The sequence below is a fragment of the Pectinophora gossypiella genome, chromosome Z (genome assembly GCF_024362695.1).
Source record: "Pectinophora gossypiella chromosome Z, ilPecGoss1.1, whole genome shotgun sequence".
NCBI classification, from domain to species: Eukaryota; Metazoa; Arthropoda; class Insecta; order Lepidoptera; family Gelechiidae; genus Pectinophora; species Pectinophora gossypiella.
Window position 1 is genome coordinate 1,663,888 of NC_065433.1, and position 23,310 is coordinate 1,687,197.

At 39.1% G+C, this 23,310-nt stretch overlaps 1 protein-coding gene across 10 annotated transcripts in view; it reads right to left on the bottom strand.

The window, feature by feature from the left end:
• LOC126380075 (protein phosphatase 1 regulatory subunit 12A-like) overlaps positions 1 to 23,310 on the bottom strand; it is a 101,797-nt gene that overhangs the window by 15,298 nt on the left and 63,189 nt on the right. The window lies entirely within an intron of this gene.

Here is a 23,310-nt window from a genome sequence, read left to right on the forward strand (position 1 = left end):
TAAGTAGTAACCGGGACCAACGGCTTAACATGACTTCCCATGCACGGGACGACATGATGATGATTTCTTACCGACGGGGTAAGCAGAGACTCTCACTCCATTTGCTTCGATCCCGACATACTTCTCTTGCCTCCTCATTCATCAATCGTTTCATACAATTGAAAACAAATTCATTTTATTTTTATTAACTCATCACTTTTAGGCCCGTGTCGGATTTAAACCTGCTACCTTACAATGAGAGTCGAACGTTCTTCCAACTAGGATACCACAAGTTTAGAATACAAGTATGCAATGAGTCACAATGAAGGGACAAGTTGTTGAGTTGAGGCAGTGGAATTTCCGTCATCTGAGTCACTTGAATAAGTTTGCAACATTCTAGGCTTGTATGTACAAGATGTTTAAGTATTGACAAACCTACTGTGATATACCTACGTAGTATTCTAGTACAATATTAATTTCTTAATATTGGTTGCTAGAAGGAAAGAGTGGAAGGGGAAGACCAAGAAGAGCTTACATGGAACAGATTAAAGAAAAGGTTAACGTCGTGTCTTATGGGAAGTCAATGGATTGGCCTTTGATACTTTTTTAGACTGGGATGGAAAATGCTACACCGACAAGAGCGTGGCTCTTAAATTGATGATGATGATTAGTTTCTTGGACGTTAACAACATATACGTTATAATATAGAAGCAATATTGCTATTTGACATTTGTTTAAGTTGCGCACTTACTTTTATATGCGCAAATGTCAAATTGCAATATTGCTTTTTGTAAATGAACTGCTTCGATGTGGCATTTTTAACCACCCAGGACTCCTTTTAATCAACAAGAGGGAGAGCATACTCCACGCTGCTCCACTGCGTTGGTGGTATTTCGAAAGTGTATTTATTGTATTCGTTTACTTTTAAGAACATCTGCCCAGCTGTATTCTGTCTAATCTCACGGTCTTTTATAATGGGAAAATCTTGTCGTGTAAGTCAACCTTGACCAGAATAATATTGTGAAAGTTCGAAAGCTTGTGTGTGAATTATATTTATCTTAACATAAGACAATTTTAATTTACTGCATTTTTTTTCGTACAATTTGTGTCTTTGCTTTCTAGTGAGGGCTAAAGTCAAAGATATAACCTATACCGTCGTCTTAAAGTGAAAACCAAACAAGCGCCTTTTTAAAAAACATTTGGATGTAATTTTTGATAATCTTCTTCTATACCAGCCTCATCAACCCTGGTGTCAGGGTTATGATTGAGCCGCCAAAGGCTCATGTAGTTGTTACATGGCTCATGTAACAACTACGTACTTACATCAGTAAGTAGTAACCGGGACCAACGGCTTAACGTGCCTTCCGAAGCACGGATCGTCTTACTTTCGGACAATCAGGTGATCAGCCTGTAATGTCCTAATCAAACTAGGAATCACAAAGTGATTTTTGTGATATGTCCCCACCGGGATTCGAACCCAGGACCTCCTGATCGTCAGCCCAACGCTCAACCACTGGACCACGGAGGCGATTTTCACCGTTTTGTTAATAAAACCTCGCTATAGACACGCTAGGTTAAATCCAGGTATAAAAATTTGTGGTCTATTTTCTTTGTTGAAGAAAATCATAATATCATAATGCTGTTTTCAAAAAGACGTTTACGCGGTATTTAAAATAAGGCGACGATATGCCATAATGCACCTGCATACAGCTGCGCTTCGTATACAAATACAAATGTAGGAGGGATAACCCATGCACACGCTGAGCAAGTGTTACACAGCGGGTGAACGTGTTGAATGCAACGAAGGTACGGCGAAGCAAAGCAACGTACACAGTATCCGTCGGAGGCGAGGGAGTTGAGACTGAGTGAGCGCGTGTTGAGCGGCTCAAGCGCGTCGAGCGCCGACAGCGAGCGAGACTTCTCCTTCTGCAGGGTCGCGGCGCGCTTCTTGCGCTCGGGCCGCACCGGCGGCAACTCCGGCGCGGGCGCCTCCGCCACTTTCGCCGGCGGCACCGCCTTCGGCTTAAAGTTCTTTTGACTTGCCAACAACTTCTTGTCCAACTTTTTTAACACTGGCGTCATCAAGTTCATCGACCCCAACGACGCACCACTCAAGTATACCCCCCCATATCCCGAACTCGTCCCCCCGTATATCCCCAGTCCCGCCCGACCGAAACCGGCACTGTATGGGTTATAGTTCCTGTAACTACTAGGACTGTACGCGTTGGAGGAGTAGTTGGTGGAATACGGGTTGTATTGGTTGCTGAGCATCGAGCTGAACATGCTCGGCGACGAGCCATAGTGCGTGGTGAGGCTGCGCGGCCGCGACGAGTACCTGTCCGACTGTTTCCGACTCATTCTCGATCACATGTCACGGCACAGGGCGCGAGGCGAGCGATCGGCGCGCTACATGAAAACACACTGACTGTTCCCCAAGTTTTAATTCTGAGTGATAATATTGTCGACGCCCACACCAAACACCGGTTCGCGGGCGAGACGATGTGACGCACTCGAGAGTTCAGACGAGGCATACTCCGACAAGTGAGCTGCATCACCTGCGGATATATCGCCAACCAACACCTGCCACGGCCGCGCCTCGTGCGCCGACATTGTCCAGACCCTAATAATGTACACTGTACTATCACTGGCAAGTTATGAGGACGACAATGGTTTATAATTACAAACTACAAGCCAGCTATTATTACCGGTGACGCCTCATCGATCAGTTAGCGGTTTCCTTGGAAATTGGCAAGGGGATCGAAGGCCACGGGTAATGCGTGAGTCCGCCCCACTCGAGCAGGTACGCACGCGCCGCGCTAAAAATACCGCGCGGTTCTTACAACCGCGCCGTATATTATAACTAACATAAATAAAGTGACATGTGGGCTCGTAAGATCTGAATACAGTAGCCGGTGCGAACAACAGCACAATATTGCACTTGAAGACGGACCTGCAAGTGCAGACAGACGAATAACAAACAAACGTAACGAAGTGTGTAACTTTGTTGGGCTGTTAAATCACAGAGCTAACTCGGTTGTCTCGTGGCCCCAAAAATAAACTCTATTCTCAAGTTTACACGACTCCTGTTCATACGACCCAAATACTAGTATCTCTGGTGATAGAGTCAACCACGACTGGAATCCACAGTTCGCTGGAAAGCAAAAATAGATATAACACAATCCGAATGATTTCGAAAGGACCGTTTACGCGTAGAGTGAAAATAGACGAAATGGTTTCGAAACAGGTCACTGAAATTTGTGATGAAATTAAATTGTCGACGATGAAAACACTTTGCGAATCAAAGAAGAAGCAAATCGAATGCGGGAGAATTTTTGACGGACGAATTTTAAACGTTTCGAAAATTGTGACATGTTTCGTAGACAGACACGCAACAAGCACGAGTTAATGTCTTAACTGTATTTTATAGTATGAATGCGATAAATAAGATTTATTAAGTAATGGTGGTTAAAGTGGGATTTGTTTTTCAAGGATCGTTTATTTCACACTGTTTACCAGCAGTTATTTGGTAATAATAGGATTTTCCACTGAGATATGGTAAATGTAAAAAAGAGATGTTTAGACTTTTGAAAGAAAGAAAGACAATATTTATCAAAAAAAAATTGCGACAGTCAACAACCCTGGCATCTGCGTCGGCGTCTGGTACCTGCCGATTAAAGTCCCAAAATGTACGATTATTGAAACCAATTCGGATTTCTACCACCATCACTTGATAAATCTTATGATTTCCGGGTAAATCTCAAGAATTACCGTATTTCGGGCTTTCACAGTAACATATACCTACAACGGAGACAAAGCTAGTCCGAAAATATCGGTTGAAGCAATGACCGAATGGCAAGGAGTAAAGTTCTCAGCAATGACGTACCGCCGCCTCGGTGTGACGCGAAGAAACCGACTTTCATTAATGACTGTCAATTCGCCGACTATTAATCGCAATAGACTGGAAATATACAGTCAGAAAATGCGTTCGGTTGTCTCCGTGATCTGTGACGGACAGAAACAGTGTTCAAACAGTATACTTGTGCGACGGAAACCATATTTCAGTCACGAATCGTGGTTATTGTAATCGTTTGTAATTATTTTCTTAATCCACTGAAGTATACATATTATAATAATTGTGCTCCTAATTATTTTAAATAATCTTCATTATAAAGTTCGTTTCATCATTAATTTAAGAGCCACGCCCTTGTCGGTGTAGCATTCTCTATGCTACTTTTTTACGGATAAATAGGGCAATGGTTTCCCTTTTTCCTTCCGCCCCAGTTAAAAGTTCGTTTATTTAATATTAATAAGTGTTAAGGAATAGTACTGCTAACTGTGAAAGATATCGATTTTATATATCTAACGTAGAAATCGTAGAACAACCTACTGCTTATTACCAATAAATATAAGTATCTATCTCAATGTTCTAACAGAAATCTCTGAGAAGCGTGGACACTTTGTTCCTCTGACTACCCTAACTGGAATACAGTAATGAACTTTCGTTGAGTTACGTGTTATGTTAAGAACAGAAAGCATAATAGATGGCTTTCTTATATAAAACATATATAAACTCACACCTAATTCCCACCGGGTCAAAGCAAAGATTATGGAATTCCATTTCGATTCTACTCTTGTTGCTTTGCTTGATTCTTTTACTTTCCATGTTATAGGTGGCTTTACTGCTCTTCTACAAGTCTACTAAAATCATAAAAAACAGTCTATGAATGCGACATTGACTAGACTTAACTAATAAATATCTTGTTTTCAGAATCAAAAACACTATTCTGTCTGAGATGGTTTTGAAAACCACTAAAGCGCGACCTTGTTGGAATACATTGCCTTAACACTCACACACGTGCTTAACCCCTCGCGGGACAAGCAACATCTACCATACCACAAGTTGGCAAGAGAAAAGTCATAAAACATAAAAATGTCCGGAAATTTTGAGCATTCAGGACGTTAGACAGGCAGTATAAATATATTTTGTTACTTTGTCCGATACTGCCTAACGTCATAGCCATGTGCAGGGCGCTAAAAATAATATACATCAAGCCACGGTACATTTCACCTACATCTTTGGGTTTGCGCACTTCACACCCACAGCCATCATGCGTTTATTACGATGAATAAAAAAGTTACAAGTACCCACAGCTGGTTATGATTAGTGCTAGGCAGTAAGTTGCGTACCTACCCAAGGTCATAGAAAAATCTCATTCTTACCATGAACTGCCTTAGCGCTTAAGTGCGAACAAGACAGATAGTCCGCGCGCGCTCTCCCTTACTCCTTAGCGCTCAGGTGGCGAATTATATCTACCTCGGCGCCCGTATACTAACCGGTGCGGGGCGGAGAGTTACTGTGCTATACGTAGTATTATCCTTTATTCTATGATAATTAACACACATGTGCTCCGGAGGGCACGTTGAGCCGTTGGTCCCGGCTATTAGCCGTAAAACACCTCCACCAACCCGCATTGGAGCAGCGTGGTGGAGTATGCTCCATACCCCCTCCGGTTGTTTGAAGGGAGGCCTGTGCCCAGTAGTGGGACGTATATAGGCTGTTTATGTATGTATGTAATTAACACACATAATAACGGGTTCTTACCGCGTTAAAATCAGGGACACATACACACACACTTTATTCTATGCTTTGAAAACTATAACAGGCAAAGGCAGTGAAAGGTATCGTAAACTTTTATTTTAGTCTGTCTGTTCAACACTTCAAAACGGATCTGTTGTTTTTTATTCAGTGTATAACTTTTATTATATTTATTATATTGCATGCTATACTATATCATACTATACCTATCAAATTATTTTCCATTAGCATACACACATTTAACAATATTATTTGTTTCTTATATCCGCAAAAGGTGTCACCTCAACCAGGTAGGTTTAGTATATTGGATTGCGCACTGGTTCTCTGCATGGTTCTCCTTAAAGTTCTCCGTATTATTTTTGACAATTGATGTTACCTAAGAAGCATAAACATTTTAAAATCGGTCTGTACAATGCGCAATCTCTGAATACATGCGGTGATGAGTTTGTTGCTTTAGTTCAACAATATTCACCTGATATCCTCGCTATTAACGAATCTTGGCTGAGAACGGGCTGTGAAAAACTAGCACCTGCTATTCCATCCTATATCTTTAAAATGGTACCTCGACCCCAAAGCATGCGTAACGGCCGTGGTGGGGGATTAGCCTATTACATTCGGCAAGGTATTAATACTAGGATTATTAAGCACGATAACTCTTCTATTGAGCAATGGTGGCTCAGAACAAATATTAATGGTAGAAAAATAGCAATTGGCACGGCATATCGGCCAGAATGGGTAACTGTCGATGCTCTTCTGGATGTTTTATCGTGTACAATCTCCACTCTTGCGAACTTCGATAACATTATCTTATTGGGTGATTTTAACATTGATCAGCTGACCATTGCAGATAGTAAGTTTAAAAAGTTCCATACTTTTTTACAAGCCGTGAATCTAACCCAAATTGTAACGGAACCCACACATTTTACAGATCATAGCGCGACTCTTGTGGATGTTATATGTACTGATATAGAATACAAGCAGGTTGAGCTGTGCTACCCTTCTGGTTTACGTGGTCACGCTATGGTTTTTGCGTCTCTGAACATAAAGAAAGACAAATACGTGCCCAGATATATTACTTACAGGCCAATTAAGGACATAGACGTTAAAGTGTTTGATAAAGACTTGCAAACTTATGACTGGTTCTCTCTGAGTCATGTTCAATCAGTTGACGACATGTTAATACTTTTTAATACTTTTGTGCTAGACATATTCGATCGCCACGCTCCTAAAAAGGTGGTCTACTTGAAAAATAAACCAATCCCGTGGCTGACCGATAACACAAATTTAATTATGGATATGAAAAACAAAGCATTACAAAAATATCGTTCCACTCATCGTGACTGTGACAAACTATATTATAAACAGTTGCAAAAACAAATGGACATTATGTTTTTTAATGATAAACGTGCTTTTTTTAATCAGTCTATCAATTGCAATGCTGCAGACCCAAAGAGCCTGTGGAAGAATCTTAAAAAGAATATATTGCCCGATTCCTCAAATAAGGAAAGTCTTCCTGCGAAATTTTCTGACCCCAACGAGATAAATAAGCATTTTTTGCAACTTCCCAACTGTGAAAATATCCCCGATACAGAATTTTCTTTTTTTAATTCTCATACTTTTGGTGCAGCCACCTTTTGTTTGAGGGAGGTGGATGAAAGTGATGTCACTAAGGCTATTTTGTCGATACAGTCTAATGCTCAGAGCTACGATGATATTAACATGGATATGGTGTTGATGACACTACCTTTTACTTTACCTTTTATCACGGCCATTATAAACAAATCAATCACTTCTGGGACATTTCCATCCATATGGAAAACTGCTCTCATTACACCGATCCCCAAGAATAGTAATGCAAACGAATTTAAAGACCTTAGACCGATTAGCATCTTACCTTTTCTCTCTAAGGTGCTTGAGAAAATTGTCTTCTGGCAACTGTCAAAATTTGTTGATGATAATAACATCCTACCTAGTAACCAATCTGGTTTCCGTAAGGGTTTTGGCACCAGTACTGCACTGTTGGATGTTATAGACAATGTTTTGGCAGCACAAGAAATAGGGCAGGCTACTCTGCTTACCTTATTAGATTTCTCACGAGCTTTTGACTCAATTAGTATTCCTCTGCTCATAAGCAAAATGTCCTATTACGGATTTGAAGCTACAACAATATCTTGGTTCTCCAGTTACTTAACCAATAGATTTCAATTAGTTCAAATACGTTTAGGCAACGGGAAGACTGTCCGCTCTCAAGTAGAACCTCTGAATAGAGGGTTGCCCCAAGGATCTATACTGGGCCCTCTTCTTTTTATTATTTATACTGCCGACATAACTAAGCACATCAAATACTGCAAATATCACATCTATGCAGATGATGTACAAGTATACATACATGTTGACCCGAATGACGTATCTCCTGCTTTAAACAATTTGAATGAAGACCTTAATAGTATAAGCCAATGGTCTGCTCACAATGCTTTATTACTTAATTCAAGTAAGTCTCATTTTATGATTTTAGGTTCCAAAAATCAGGTGGATAAAACAACTCAACAGAATCCCAGAGTAGAAGTTCTCGGTACTCCCATAGAGTGTGTTGCTAGGGCGCGAAATTTGGGTGTACTTATGGACAGTAAATTACGTTTTGAAGACCATGTACTAAGTGTTGTAAAGAATTGTATGTTTCGGTTAAAAATATTATATAAAATTCGTCCTTTCCTTAATGAAGAACTACGTTTGACGTTATGTGAATCACTAATTTTATCAAAATTAAACTATTGCGACGTAGTTATCGGTCCATGTCTTTTGTCTACTTCGAAGCGCGCCCTACAACGAGTACAAAATGCATGTATTAGATTCTGCTACAAGGTTCCCCCCCGTAGTCATATTACGCCGTGGCTAAATACTAAAGGACTACTCAATATGGAATCTAGAAGAAATCTTCACTTGGCCTCGTTAGTTCTGTCTGTGATAAAAAATAAAAAGCCTCCATACCTATTTGATAAAATCACATGGAAATCTTTCAGGTTTAACTCTAGGTACGTAAATACTTTCCTCCTTGTAACACCTTTCCACAAAACAAGAGCATTCGAGGGGAGTTTTCGCCATCAGGCCACTAAATGCTGGAATGATCTTCCTCCACCACTTCGTAAACCTTCCATGGGTTCTGTTCGTTTCAAACAAATATTAAAAGTCTTTCTGCTCAAAAAGCAAATGTTGCTCTGATGGCCTAGGACTCCAGGAATGGGTTACAATTACAATTATAAAAAAAAAAAAAAAAACATATTATTAATGAACTTATTATTCTTTCGAAGTTTTTTATTTATACTATGCAATGAAACTGGCCTGTTTTTAGAATTAAAAAAAAAAAAAAAAAATACCTACATACTTGTATGTTTAAAAATAAATAAATATAGACATATATTTTGTTGTTATGCATTGTTCGTTGAATAACTATATAAGTATATAATAATACATATCTATAAAAGTATGAAATATTATAAAATAAAGTATCATAATTAGCTATATATATTTAGTTTATCCAGTTTGTACGTTTAAGTTAATTATTTACATATTCAAACCAACATATTATTATACCTATGTATCTAACTGTATCTATAGCTGCTTCCCCGGGATTTGTCGAATGATGTAGGTGCGACTGAAAATCAGCGTTTGCTTCCCTTTGGGGCAAACACATGCTGAGTCGTTTTTACCTTTTCAAATAAATGCGCACTATCTCACACAACACTTTTGTTATTAATTTTATTTTATTTCTTTTCTTTTGGTAAATGTTTATAGCCTATAAGTGTTATTTTAATGTTATGCTTTTGTTTTGTGTGCTGTTTGTTTGAATAAACGTTTTCTCTCTCTCTCTCTCTCTCTCTCAGTTGTGGGCAGTTGTTTGTTACTAACATATATGGATACAGTCCGAATTAAATAATTTGAATTTGAATTTGAAAGGCAAAGGTAGTCAGGATCGGGCAGTGAAATAATTCATCGGGAAAACGAGGCACGATTTCTCATGTTTTAATATGCCACACGACGGGTCGTGCTCGATCAATCGCGTAATATAATAGAGCTTTGAGATCTATTACGATTTGAAAACGCGTTGTGTTTGAGAAGTGACGCAGTGGCATTTGTCTATGAACTGTCTTAGGCATTTGTGTATGTCCTAAGACTTATATCAGTGCGCTTAATAAGTTAAAGTATCTTATTCTGTCGAGTGACGGACCCGTTGGTGGAAACCTGAAAAAACTCATACATATTTCTCCAGTACCATCAGAGTAAGGTGTATGATGAAATTGTATACAAATCGGCGTGCTATGTTTAGACGACCCTTTTAGTCGGCGCACAAGATTTAATGCCACGCGAAGGGCAAACATTCACTCAATATTCAAGACGAAAATATTCAAATTGCACTATAAAAAAATAATCGCTGACTTGTCTTCCAGGCAAGGCTTTTTTTTTGAGTTAGCGGTAACGATTCGGCTGACCAACATCTGCACCTATTCACACACAAAAAGACATTATCAAAATCGATTTAGCCATTTTCGGGTTTTTGCAAGATTAACACACACGGCAATTGTTTTTTTTTTATTATATTAAAACTTCCTCGGATGGCATTCACTAGTACAGTCATGAGCAATATCATGTACCCACTTTAGAACCCTGTCGCGCTATCATATTTGACATTCTTCTTCTGATCGTGTGGGTTGTGAGGTGGAATACCAGCCTCGTCAATCCTTGTGTCAGGGTTATGATTGAGCCGCCAAAGGCCACTGACATGGCTCATGTTAACGATTACTCACTTACATCAGTAAACAGTAACAGGGACCAACGGCTTATATTTGACATTGAATGAGTCTTACGGTTTAATTTGTCAAAAAAGTTAATGTGACATAACTAGCATAAGCAACGTATATTGCTTGAAGCGATATATGTCGCATCTATGTCGATAGCGTGCATCCTGCCGGGGCCGAGTCATAAGTGTTGCCATTAATTATTTTTTAAATAATAAAAACCACAATCTGCGCCAACCAGAAAAACATGTTAAGGAAATGGGAACAGTAAACACACTTGCTTCTGTCAACGCAAACTATTAAAATTTCGTCGCGCATATTTATTTATTGTACTTATAAGTATAGAATCCATACTAATATTATAAATGCGAAAGTAACTCTGTCTGTCTGTCTGTCTGTCTGTCTGTCTGTCTGTCTGTCTGTCTGTCTGTCTGTCTGTCTGTCTGTCTGTTACTCTTTCACGCCTAAACGGCTGAACGGATTTTGATGAAATTTGTTATGGTGATAGATGATAACCTAGAAATGGTCATAGGCTATAAATAATCACGCCATCGTTCGTAGGGGGTAGGCAGTAGGCAGATAACTAAATTGAGTTAGTGATTTTTTGTCGTTTTTGTTGGGACTTTTGCTCTTTCACGTCTAAACGGCTGAATGAAATTTGATGAAATTTAGTGAGGTAATAGATGGTTACCTAAAAACGGATATAAGATCAAAATGATCACGTAATCGTACTTAGGGGCTAGGAAGTAAGTAGAAAACTGAATTGAGTTAGTGATTTTTTATGGTTTTTGCTGGGAGTTTTGCTCTATCATGCCTAAACGGCTGAACGGATTTTTAATGAAAGTTAGTTAGGTGATAGATAGTACCCACCTACCTAGAAAAGGATGTGGGCTATTAATATTCATGCTATCGCACTTAAGGCGTAGGCAGTAGGCAGAAAACTAATTAAGTTAGTGATTTTTAATCGTTTGTTTTAAAAGTTTACCTCATTCACGCCTTAATGTCTGAACAGATTTTTATAAGACGTGGTTTATTTAAAGATAGGATCCTAGGCACGGACACAGGCTACTTTTTACGGCGGGAAAATGCTTCATTCCCGCGGAAATCTAGCGTGATCGTGTCAAGAAGCGCATGACGCCATAGCTACTAAAATGATTTTGATGTTTTTTTTTTTAAACTGAGTGTTACTAAGACTTCAAGTTAGTATTTGATCACTTTTCTAACTTAGAGGGTAGGTATGCGCCATAATTTAGGGAATCCCTACTAATATTATATATGCGAAAGTAACTCTGTCTGTCTGTCTGTTACGTTTTTCCGCTTAAACCTCTCAACCGATTTTGATGAAATTTGGCACAGACAATCTTTAGACCCTGAGAAAGAACATAGGCCTTTATTGCGAAAAAAAGGGATGCAGAGGTTAAAATAGGGGTTGAAAGTTTGTATGGGATATTTTGCGTACGGCTGTGCAGCATGGTTCAAAAAGGCATCTATTGGGACCTACATTACGGACTTAACCAGCGTCCAAAGAATGGCTTGCATGATAATAACGTGAGATATGTCGTCCACACCAACCTTGGCAATGGAGGCGGCACTAAACCTGCGTCCATTCCATCTGTACATAATCGGGGAAGCTAGACTCGCTATGCTCCGAGCTAAGGAAAGGGGTAAGACGACATGGGGATCAACTGTCATGAGAAAACTCAAAGAGGACCTTATGACTGACCCGGTTATGGCGATGCCCTCAGACGTCATGGTCGGGACTCATAACTTTGTGAGTTACTTCAAGGTGGTAATACCAGAGAGAGAGGAGTGGTCTAGAACTCTACCCTCGCCCTTTCCCAGTGCGGATCGGGTGTGGTTTACCGACGGCTCTAAGCGAGATGGGCTTTCAGGGGCGGGTATATAAGTGCCCCAAGCGAAAGAGGGTAACCAACATGGGGGCACACGCCACAGTTTTTCAGGCTGAGATGTATGCCATCATTGATTGTGTGCACCAAAATTTGGGGAACATAAACAGTAACATTCTCATACTGTCGGACAGCCAGGCTGCTCTTAAGGCAGTGGCGGCGACTGAAGTAGACTCATTACTCATTCTAGAGTGTATAGATAGTCTGAATAAGTTGGGGGCCTCAAATTCGGATCGGATCGGATTCGGAGAGAGAGATCGGGAACAAGTCTAATCGGACCCGAACCCTTCTGCGGGATCTCGAAAAGCACCTCTAGATATCATCTGGGGGTGCGACTAGGAAATGAATCCAAGGAATTTTGGCCCAACTCAGTTGGCCTGAAACATTCGAAGCAGCTGATTAGACCTTTTTCTAAGAAATTCTCATCAGAAATCGTTACTCTCACTAGGGGGCAGGCTAGGATTTTAATAAGGGGGCATTGCCGACTCAATAAGCACATACACAGAATGGAGCTGACTGAGTCTCCTTTATGCAGATTCTGTTTAGGGGAAAATGAGACGCCACTACATTTGCTGTGCAGCTGTGAGGCTCTCATACATAGTAGAAGCCGTACACTTGGGGACTACATAATGGATCCCCAGGAAGTCGTGCAACTTTCTCCCAAAAAGACGTTGGATCTCTTCGAACGGATCGGTCTAGAGGAGAATTTTTAAATGTAGGGATTTAGGTCACAATAGATCTGACAAGGTCGCAGTGATCTCGCGGGCTGCATTCAGTTCGGTCTCCACAATTCTCAAATAATAAATAAATAATACCCAAATCTATACCGTTCCTTTAATATAATCCTTAACATTCAAATTAAAAGTACGCAGACGAAGTCGCGGGTACCAGCTAGTATAGAATAATACTAAGTATAGAACGATAGTTCTCCGCCCCGCACCAATTCGTATCAGAAGCAGACCTCACCCCCTCTGGATCTTACTTTCTCTCTCTCTCTCTATTTAAGAGCTGCGCTCTTGTCGGTGGAGTAACCGCCATTCCTCTCTTCTTCCCGCCAAAACCTTCACCTCCCGATACGACACGACCTGCACCTTCTCTTTTATTTGTTTCATAAATGTTATCCTAGGTCTACCCCTTCCTCTCTTCCCTTAAATTTTTCCTTCTATAATGTTTGTTATAAATGAATCGTGTCGTATCAGGTGGCCAATCATATTTCCTCTCCGGTTCTCTATAGTCTTCAATATGGTTCTCTTTTCTTCAACTCTTTCCAGCACTTTTTCATTTGACACCATTTCAGTCCAGCTTGGCTGGAGCCAGCCAGCTTAGCTTACAGATCTTACTTTAAAAATTATAATTTTAATTTTAAATTGACAATGGTATTACTTCCTGTAAACATCGTCTAATTTTATTTTAAGTTATATCTGTCATTTTCTTATCCGCCGAAAAGGAAAGGGACTGGTAATCGACAGGCATAAAATTTACGAAACACACGTCAATTTTAAGCACAAATCTAAAACAACCGTCTAAAAATTTTTACATTGGCCAATAACCCGACAGAATTATGCTGACAGCACAAGTCAAACGGTTTGCATACCAGCGAGATACCTTTTTGATTCGCTCGGGTTATTCATTCATTTACTCATTCTTCTTAAAATTAAGAGCTGTCAATCATCCGTCTCTTTCCTTTTCAGCGGATAAGAAAATGACAGGTATAACTTGAAGTAAAATTAGGAGGTCTCTGCCTGCAGAAAAGTTAAATAAAAATTGGCCAATTTTTATTTAACTTCTTGTAGTTTCTTTTAATGTAATGTTTTAATGGCAAATAGATACTATGGGTCTGAGCCTGAAAATAAAGATAATATTATTATTATATTATTCTAAATGGCTGTAATCCGCTAAGGAGTAAGAGAGAGCGCGAATTTATAATAAGTGTAAAAGTTGAAATGTCGAATAAACTTTTTTCTTTCCATTGCATCACTAAATTACCAAAAAAAAAATAAACGGCCTTGAATTTACGAACATAAATGAAAACTTTTGCAGATGATATCACATATTACATACATACATAAACTCACGCCCGTAATCCCTAATGGGGTGGGCAGAGCCACAAGTAATCAAAGACAACTTGCAGCCACTGTTGATACGATGTCGTAAGCTGGATATGATAAACCTTATGGTAATCATCAGCCTATCGCCCATAACATTAGTCCATCATGTTAGAGGACACGATCCCTCTGTCGGTTTTTACGACATGCCCGGGAAGACGAGCACCTGAACTGAAAAATATTTTTTATTTGCTTCCGGAACAGCATAGAAGATTGATTTCATATATTAAATAAAATAAATTAAATATCGGGAGTCTCATATCCCTGATTTTAACGTTATTATGTGTTTTAATTATGATTTCACATAAACTGTCACTCGTACGGCCCTGTTTTGCAGGATATTTTTTTTCCTTACTACGTCGGAATACGTCCAATTAGACTAAGTAAAGATCCACTGTCGTTGGATTCCAGCCAATATGTCACACTTATCACTCGAACCGCTATTTATCGGGGCTTTAAACAATGAACTGGTCTCATTACATCCTTGAATTAATGATAAACAATGTATTGTATGTATTTTCGTTACAGTTTTTTTTTACGTACAGGAAGACCTCGACATCGCAGCTATTCACCTGTAATTGCGCAATGTAATCAAATACCAAATAGCAATATTGCTTTTTTACTCTGATTGCTTTGATGCGGCCTTTCTAACCTCTCTGGAAAGACGTACATCCCAGAGCAAGCCAAGTAACATAACATAGCATCACGCCTATATCCCCGAAGGGGTAGGCAGAGGTCTGTATAATATACCCCCACTCTTCGACAACTATTTTGAAGTTACATGTAATAGGGGGCGAGCCTATTGCCATTAACCGGGAACAGATCCCGGAAACCACGTGATATTGATTAAGCCAAATAAGCCAAGTAAAAAGGAAACTATAGTAGACGACAGGTCGACATGGGAATTCTCTAGTGACGTGACGTTTTCAATATCGATATATTTTTATTATGTATCTAACAAAATGTGAATAAAATAATACCACGTTTTCATTTAAGTTAATATTTATTCATCTGAATCATCTAACGTTAATTTTATTTCTAAAATATTATTTTTAGTTTTCAATAATTTCTTAGCAAATATATGTAAAATATACTTGCTATATTTATAATTTTGATTGACCATAAATATTTAGATTAGATTTCTTTTAAATCTATTGTTTTTCTTTTGTGTTAATGTTAATTTCTAATTCAATAAATTATGTGAGCGAGATTATAATCGATAAACGCGGTCGATACGGACTCGTGCGACACTAAGACTAAGACGCCGCGGGGACTGTGCGGGTGTGCGGGGCGACCCCGCCTCCGCGGCTCACCTCATGCCCCGATTGCCATGTCGACCTGTCGTCAACAGTACGGTAAAGGGCGTGGGTACAAGCATGGACGATGAGGGGCTTAATGGGCGCGCGGGCAATACGCAAGTTGATCGATGTCGGCCCCCACCAAGTGTCTACGTATATGCTGAAGAACTGTTTTCTTTCCATCACGAAGCCTGTACAGCACGCCTTATATACAGGGTGTTAGTGACATCGTAACGAAAGCTTTGAGGGATGATTCAGACCATGATTCTGAGTTAATATCAAGTGATATTTGCTGTCGGAAAATTCATGAATTTTTTTTTTAATTATTTTCAGTTCCATACTTTTGCGACGGAAAATTCCACTTGATATCAACTTAGAATCATGGTCTGAATCAACCCTCAATGTTTTCGTTACGATCTCACTAACACCCAGTTCAATATATTTGATCATGGTACGTATGTACGTATTTCTCTCTCTCTCTCTCTCTCTCTCTCTCTCTCTCTCTCTTGCGACTCTACTTCATAAATATATTCCGTCTTTCATCTACCTCAACACATCCGAACCATCGACGCATACCTTTCTCAATTCCGCTCTGATATATTTTAATAACAACATACCTAGGTACATAATAAGAACAACTTTATGAGTTGCACTCATCATTATTTAAAGCTAACGAAGCGGATATCTTACGACTTTCGAAATAGAGCTTAAATATATTTTGCTCTACGGAATACGATACTGACTTGGCATGTTTTGGGTATCATGCGATCTTTTTGTTTTGCTATTCGTCATTTGTATTTTTTTGTCATCTATAATGATGTGATCGGAACTGTTATTTATACCGGATGTTAGCAATAGGGTAGTTTTAAACTAGTCAAATCAGTTACTTTTTATTAAACGTCAAAACACGAATTACTATGGAATTTGTATGAAAAACCAGACTGCGACGTCATAGAAAAAAGTGTTAAAATGTCGTACTTATTCTTATTTTTTCTTGATTAAAATTCATAAATAAGTTAAATAGAAAAAAAAAGTTTTTTTGGTTTTAGATCTGTCTTTGTTTAGTTATCACAATGTCGCAACGTGACATAATGTCGCTTACTTATTATTACATTTTTCTTTAACAAAATTCATAAAGAAAACTTTTATGGAAAAGAATGGTAATTAAATCTGTCTTTATTTAGTAATCTGAATTTCATAATTTATCTTTGACCTAGGAAACTACCCAATTCTATGGAGGTCATTCCTGTGGACACTTTTTTATTTTAAGTTATACTACCCTCAGAGTTATATCTGTCATTTTCTTATGCGACGAAAAGGAAAGGGACAGATGACTGACAGCTGATAATTTGAAAAATGAATGAATAACCCGTAATTAAGTAGACGTCTGCCTTTTACGTGTGCCGTCAACTTATTAAAGAAATCTGACACGGGTTCTTCTGATGGGTTATTTTACCCAAGGCTAAAATCAGCAGAAGTCGGCTAACAAGACAATGTCAAATTTTGAGAAGCTTGCTTACATTTATGCCTAAACGTGACAAACTTGTCAGTGTTCCACTGATTTTATGCCTGCCGATTACCCGTCTCTTTCTTTTTCGGTGGATAAGAAAAAGGCAGGTAGAAACTTTAAATGAAATAAGCTGGTGTGAACTGGAATCAGCACAGGTTAAGTAAAGTTGCTATAATTTCGGCTTCGGTGGTCGGCTTACCTAACCTCAAAATTTGACAGATTCGGTTTTTCACAGACAGTCGCTTTTTTTTTATTTATTGCTTTATTTTTTTTATTTTCTTTTTAAATTTTCAAGTTTTCAACCCGAAGAGAAAACCAGCCCAATGCCGGCTCCGTCACATACCTCCAGTATGAAAATTCCTTGAGTATATGGGTTTCCTCACGATGTTTTCCTTCACCGCTGAGCTCAATTACACTTCATTACAACTTATTAAATATGCACTAAATCTGTTAGCAGTGTGAGTACATCGCTCCCACGTCAGAGGTGACCTTGCGCGTGTGCATAAATATCACCGCATGTCACAAGGCTATGAAATAACCCTTGCAAATTACCCCGAAAATTAATATTTGAAACGTAAGAGAGAATTTTACACGGAAATATTAAATTATGCGGTCGAAAACGTCTTAAATAAAAGTGAAGATATCATACATGAATTCAAATTATAAATCAAAATAATACCTACATACTCCCGTCCCGTATCCCCACTAGCATACATTGGACACTCCGTATAAGTGCGAGGGACACATACATAATTTCCCCTTACTTTTAACGGCCATTTATGACTAAAGTAAAACCCAGAGGGGGTGAGGTTGATTTCCGGTACGAACTGGTGCGGGGCGGAGAGTTACCGTTCTACGCGCAGTTTTATTCTTTATTCTATAATACTGAATATGTGACAACTAGCGACATGAGGCCTAAGATGCGTTTGTATAATGAGCTCCAGTAGCCATATACAAAGACTATGCATGACAAATGCTCCTTGCAGTTAGGAGTGAAACATGTCACGTACCAAATTGGTCATCTCGCCCATTAAACAAGATAAGGTCGTCGGTAAGGTCAACGATACCCATGTTTAGACTGAATGACCGTTACTGATACATCTAAATATCTAAAAAGGTAATACTACTTTTTTTGCCGAGCAGTAGTGCCGTGTGAACGAGGCTTCTAAAGGCTATTTGACGTGGTGTTGGGCATTTGCTAGGTGAGCGTCATCAATTACCATCAGGTGAGATTGAGGAGCTCGGTGGCGCAGCAGTAAACGCGCTGGGTCTGCGATCGTTGAAGTTAAGCAACTTTCGCGAAGGCCAGTCATAGGATGGGTGACCACAAAAAAAGTTTTCATCTCGAGCTCCTCCGTGCTTCGGAAGGCACGTTAAGCCGTTGGTCCCGGCTGCATTAGCAGTCGTTAATAATGTGATGGTTTAAGGGCCGATCTCCCTATCTATCTATAGGGAAGGCCCGTGCCCCAGCAGTGGGGACGTTAATGGGCTGATGATGATGATGAGATTGTAACCAAACGCGAATCCATAATTTAAAAAGGAATAAAAAATATATTTTGTGTAAGTACATTGGTTCGACCATTACAGACGGCGATACAGCTCACCACTTATAGCGTTGGTCTAACAGAAAACTCGGTGATGCGCAGGTCATTGCATGCGATCAATGTACTCTCTCTACCTACCCCGATTGGGAATAAGGTCATTAGCTTATCATCATCTCCCTAGCATTATCTCGCTTTTCACAGGGTCCACTTACCTAGCCAGAAGATTTGACAGATTTAGTTTTTTACAGTAGCGACTACCTGTCTGACCTTCCAACCCGCGAAGGGAAAACCAGCCCAATATACGTAGGTTAAGTCACATATCTCCGAAAATGCATTTCTCGGGAATGTTGATTTCCTCATGACGTTTTTCCTTCACCGCTGAGCACGTGATAATCATTTATGATCCAAACATGAATTCGAAAACAAATTCGACAATCATTGGTTTAGGTCTGTGCTGGATCCGAACCTGCGATCAAAGTGAAGCGAGCGTTCTATCATCTGGGCTATCACGGCTTTAAAGTCGTTAGCTTATGTGAAGTACAGCCACGTGAACCGTTTGTAAATCAAAGTAAAGTGAAAGATTTCTTGTTCAAATGTCTTCTGCCTGCCAGATGTCGCGGGTTCATTAGCCTCATTATTTTGATTGCAATTGGAAACTTCTCTCTTCCGTCACAATCTCGTCGTAAATCGTTCATTCGTCATTCACTCACGCGTATTTATGTAGTCAGATACGTCAAGGCAGTGTTTATTATTATTGCGTATCTGTCTACCTAATAGCACACCTCGCACACTTGGTATTTCTTTAATTTTTTGACGTGACTTATTGTAGATTTGCCGTTGATGGCATTAACTGCTTGGCTGGACAAATGGGGAGCGCTGAGGCTCTCACCCGGTAGAAAATTAAGGCAACGGGCCTGAGGGTGCCCAGTTGGGTGCGAACCTAGGCTCAGGGTGTCGTCTGAAAGAATTAATCGATAAAGATAGCGATAAGCGCTGAATGAGGGAAATCGTCGACCACGCCGGCACATTTGATACAAAAATCACATTCCCAAGGCGTTTTCTCATTACATCCGGATCCGTATCATATCCGATCCGAGCCCGTCAACCGTCGTAGAACTATTTGTATTTGCCTCAGACGTATAGTCATCCGATATTAACTATCTGGTTCCTTGTAGGCAAATGTTATTATAGCATTCAAGATTTTTTTGCAAATAAACTAAATACTTAAATGCTTCGATGTCTCTTTTTTCTTAAGTTGTTTTTTTTTTTCTTTTTCTAATCTTGTTATTAAGTTTTACACGTGTGGTGCGGTACACACACTAAACAACTGTATGATATAATTTTGTACGTACCTAATTACTACATAATAATAATTAGTTAGATGTTATAATATTATTATAATAAGGCACCTAGTGTCGCCTCTTTTATATTGCCGTGCCCTTGCAGGGCGTCACATGTACCTTTTTACTATGTTCCACCTTAATTTATGTTTGTGACATGCAATAAATGAATATGAATGAATGAATGAACCTAATATTAGTAAAAAGCGACTGTCTGTGAAAAACCGAATCTGTCAAAATTTTAGCCGAAATTATAGCAACTTTACTTAACCATTAGTGCTGATTCCAGTTCACACCATCTTATTTTATTTTAAGTTATACCTGCCAAATTACTAAATTGTATAATAATATTTTATGTACATACTTTAAAAAAAAGGACGTCTAGTGCGTTGTGCCGAGATTTTACTTGCAGCTTCTTTTCCCCGTCTACACAGGTTGTGAGAAACTGCCGTAGTTTTAGGCGGATGAGATGTTCATTTTGTGAAAAATAAAATCAAATACATCATCATCATCATCAGCCCATAAACGTCCCTACTGCTGGGGCACGGGCCTTCCCTATGGATGGATAGGGAGATCGGGCCTTAAACCATCACGCGGGCCCAGTGCGGATTGATGGTTATTAACGACTGCTAATGCAGCCGGGGCCAACGGCTTAACGTGCCTTCCGAAGCACGGAGGAGCTCGAGATGAAAACTTTTTTTTTGTGGTCACCCATCCTATGACCGGCCTTTGCGAAAGTTGCTTAACTTCAACAATCGCAGACCGAGCGCGTTTACCGCTGCGCCACCGAGCTCCTCAAATCAAATACATAAATAATTTAAATAGAAAAAAGAAATCGTTTTTTGTCACCTTTAGATCTGTCTTTATTTATTAATCAGAATTTCATATAATTTATCTTTGACCTACGAAACTACCAGCTGAGTGAGGCCCTTTTATCTTAGGAAGTCCACCACCACCTTATGATCATTCTAATGAACATCCTCCTATGCTTTTTGTAATTGTTTTGTGAATTTTTTTATCCATTTTATTGTCTTGTCTTTGTGTGTGGCGTCCTTTTATTATAAACAATTTATATTCTATTCTCTTCTATTCTATTCAACTGACGCGGGGACGATATTTTGTTTGATTTTCGTATGAAATTGTGCGCCTACACATATTACGATCGAAGATCTAGCCTGTTTGTCTGTTAAACTAGTATTCTATTCCGGCGTAGCGGAGTAATGTGAGCAACATTTTAGCCGCCCGCTGATGTCACGGGATCGTTCGGACAATGGCAGTATTTTTAGCCTACGACTAATACGCGTTTGACAGACGGCCTCAAAACTTGATATATGAGGCAGACGAGAGAAGCGCGTCGATACATCTGATTATAAAAACTATCTACATTCAAAACAAATTTCATTTATATTCCTTAAAGATGCAATTTCTACCCTTACCTTACCCTGTTCATCTTGCGGGAGATGTACTTCTGACTTCCCCAATAGGGTATTTGACTGGATCAAAGATAAATTATAAAATTCTAATCTAGAAATAGCCAGACTAACATGATCAGAAATCTATCTCATTTAAGTTTCCGATTTATTTTTGAATTTAGTAACAATGAGTACGGCGTCTGCCCGCTTTTATTGATGACGTCACAGGAGAGTATTTGCATACAAACTCCAAAGAACGCTTTCGTTTTGACGTTTCGTAAAAAGGAACTTTTAAGTAGGTTGTCAAGTAGCCTATTGGGTTATATAGTCGTGAGCTCGCCTTTTTTAGTGTCTTTACCAAATTGGGGCGTCGTGGTGGAGTATGATCCATACTTGCTCCGGTTGATTGAGGGGAAATCTGTACCAGGGGGGTTAAAACAGTCACATCGAAGCAATTCATCTAAGAAAGCAATATTGATATTTGACATTTTACTTTTATACGCACAAATGTCAAATTGCAATATTGCTTGGGAGGTATAAAAGGGATTTATTTATGTCGTTATGTATGATGCTATTTCCATTTCATATTTTGAACTTTCAAATATGGAATCGGACTTTACGGAAAGTAGATCTTTAGAGAAGTAGATATTTTGGGAAATGGTTCTTATAGAACTAAAGGCATCAAGTCACCAAACATCCAAATGTAATGCTAAGATCATTATATTATTTTGCGCATTTCATACAAGACAGCGTTCATTCTTGACATATAGTCTGAGAAGACTAGGTAAAATTCCAGAGTCTATATCCGTATTGTTGACTCAACCGGACAAAGTAAGCGTAACCCACGTCAACACACGTTCGCCGGGTATAATATCCAATGCGAGGCGAACATTTTGGCTTTATTGTGGATGGAAATACACCTGAACTACGCCTTAATTTCCATCAGACGGATTGAGCGTACTTAGAGACCTTTCTCGTTTGCAATTTTAGGGTAAGGTTACCAGTATTAGACCACATGTAAAAAAAGCTTGATGTTTTACTATTTTTAACGACGTCATAACTCGTTATTTAAAACTTTCTTAAGCATGTTTTGAAAGTTAAAAGTGTATCTAGGTCGTCATATACCCTGTTCTCAGTCAATCAATCGTGACATCTTTGGATATCGCACGAATTGCATCGCGTCATGAGAAAGCTTAGGCTAAAATGTATCCTACCTTAATAGACCGTAGTTCTCGAAGTACGAAAAACTTTTAAGAAAGAAAAAACTCCTGTAGATGAATCAGGGCAAATAAAAGATTAAAAAAAGAGTTAAAATTAGTGGATGTCTACTAATTTTATTTTAAGTCATTTCTAATCTTTTTTATCCGCCGGAAAGGCATGGATGATTGTCAGCTGTTAATTTTAAAGTGAGTGAGTAACCCGGGAGAATTAAATAGGTATCTCACTGATATGCAACCCTTTTGACATGTACTGTCAACTTAATTCTGTCGGTGTTTAGGCCAATGTATCTTGAGGGTTGTTTAAATTTCGGCCTACGATGTAGTGTGTTCTATAAATTTTATGCCTGCCGATTACCCGTCTCTTTCCTTTTCAGTGGATATTAAAATGATAGGTATAGCTGAAAATTGAATTAGATGAGTGTGTACTGAAATCAGCACCGTTGTGTGTTATTATAGAAAAAGATTTTTTATTTGAAGATTAAAGAGTTCCTATTTGAAACGCTAAATGGCGAAAGTTTTTAAAAACGAGGCAAGTTAGCGCTCTCACAAAATGTTTCTACGAATGAGGCGATTCGACGCAGGTTGTTTTATGAGATTACAATTATT